Below are 2,212 nucleotides of genomic sequence, written 5' to 3'. Positions count from 1 at the left end.
GTAGTGCGTCATGACGTTCCGTCAACTTATTGGCAAGCTCAGTAGACTCAATTATTGGGGTCGTATCACTGGGAGGAGGTCTTCAACTTTGTCGATGATTGCCGTTATGCACAGTCGGACGATGCTCCACCTTTCGAGAAGGGCGTCCATGCTCTGGTCCGGCGTCGCATCCTTTGTAAGAGCTGGAGACCGGGCTCAGAAGGCGGAAGTCGCCGTCGTCTCCGCGTTGGTCTTGTCTCCACTCAAGGGCATCTCGAGCTGTGTCGGGAAGTTCTCTCTTCCGGCTGGGCTCGTTGAATCTTCTTCGTAGGTTCCTCTAATGTTCCCTAAATTTGGCTCCTTCGATGTGTGGCCTCATTCCCGATTCCTAGAGGAGAGTAGGCGGTCGAACATTCGCGAAATCAGCTCGGGGTGGTTCAAAACTGGAGGTCCCTTCTCTCGGGTTTTGTGGAGAAAGGGACGAGTCGCGGAGACCCCACCCGATGACGTCTTTAATATAACACGCATTTGATGATGATGGCAGTAGGACGTGGGAGAGACATATCTACTTATTTCACAACGATCGCTCTAAACGTTACAGACCATTGCCAGGACGTGGTAACAGCGGAATACTCTGGGATGGGCTCCGCCATTTGGCCACTCCAAGGAAGCCCTTAGCACTAACATGACCTCTCTTATGATGCGCAGCGGTACCAAACATTTTTCAATAAACCACAGCCCGCCTATTTCCCCAAATTGGCTGGAATGCTCGCGGTTTCAGCACTGTCGCCGCTGTTGTGCGAGCCCCATGACACCAGCTTCAGCCGCTGCGATAGGCCTCTGGCCCTTATGCGTGAAACCAAAGTTGCAATTAGTCTATATGGGGTTAATACCGCTTTCGAAGAAATTGGTTAAAACCAGGGAGTCGAACCGGAACCGAACCGAAATCGGAAACCGAACTGGTATTTTTGCCGGAACTGAACCCGAACCCGAGCCGTTATTTTTTGAGCACGCTGAATCCGAACCGGATTGATTGATTGATTGATTGATCGATTGTAGGGTTTAACGCACCGACGCAACGCAGGCGATGAGGCGCGCCGTAGTGGAGGGCTCCGGATTAATTTTGACAACCTGGGGAGCTTTAACGTGCGCCGAAATCTCGTACATATGGGCGCTTTTGCTTTTCGCCTTCACCAGAACCCGAACCGAGGTGTACGCCGAGGTGTACGCTGAAGGCGCTTAGGAAAGCGACAAAAAAGGAGGCAAAAATGTAAAAAAATTCCGGGGATTTTCTATTAGTGTGTAGGCATTCCTACGCCACTTCTTTTTATTTTAGCTTTCGCATTACAACTCCGTAAGCCGACCTAAGTGCCCGAGGAAATATTTCCTGGTGAGAGTGATTGCTTTCCATATTTATCCAGGCGCGCAGTCAATTTTATGCGCCCCGAGTTTTCATCGCCGATGAGGAGCCTTTTTTGAAGTTAAAAAAAAGCAATTCTTGGGATGTTCCTTGCTGAAGTGTCCATGCACTTGTACGCAACAGCAAGACTCCCTACAGTTCTATCTCGAATCCTCGATTGAAACGCCAGCTTGCTGAAAGCTTTAAGGATGTGAAGCGGTGGGCGCACCTTTCAGAGGTGGATTGAAGGCTAGCGCCTCGAACTGTATACTATTTCCGTCTCCCGTCCCCATGCCTAGATGGTAATAAAGTGCCCTCCTGCGACTTCCCCGAAGCTCCACCACCGCTGCCGCTGCTGGAGCCCTCGATACCGGCCGCCGTGCTCCCGCAAGCCTCGCAGATGATGCTTCAAGCGCAGTTCAACGCCGCGCCATCGCAGATTCGGCCAGCCCGTTACGACGCGTCGACCACGTTGCCATCGGCGGTGGATCAGTGGCTGCAACAAGCAATGGTCCAGGTAGTTGTGGAGCCTTCTATAATATAGGTGACGCGCGGCACGACAAGCTGACCGTTGTGGTCAGGTGGTCGCCGTACGCAGTGCTTGGTTGCGTTGGCGGAAAAAGCGGCGTCCCCAGATGCCCACGGCAGAACCTGTCATGAAAGTTTACATTGGCTGCGTGTAGCTGTAAACATCTCATCAAAATTTTTATTAGCTGCGAACACGAGTATGCGGCGGCCTGACGTCCCCATTGGTCATGCGAGAGTCCGGCGGTAGCCGTAACTTTAGCTAAAGTTAGCCCTAATCGTTAGCCCTAATCGTTAGCCCTAACGATT

Source organism: Haemaphysalis longicornis, unplaced genomic scaffold, assembly GCF_048455015.1.
Source record: "Haemaphysalis longicornis isolate Haplotype H1 unplaced genomic scaffold, Haemaphysalis longicornis Haplotype H1 scaffold_9, whole genome shotgun sequence".
In the NCBI taxonomy this organism is placed as follows: domain Eukaryota; kingdom Metazoa; phylum Arthropoda; class Arachnida; order Ixodida; family Ixodidae; genus Haemaphysalis; species Haemaphysalis longicornis.
This window is presented reverse-complemented; position numbering follows the sequence as displayed.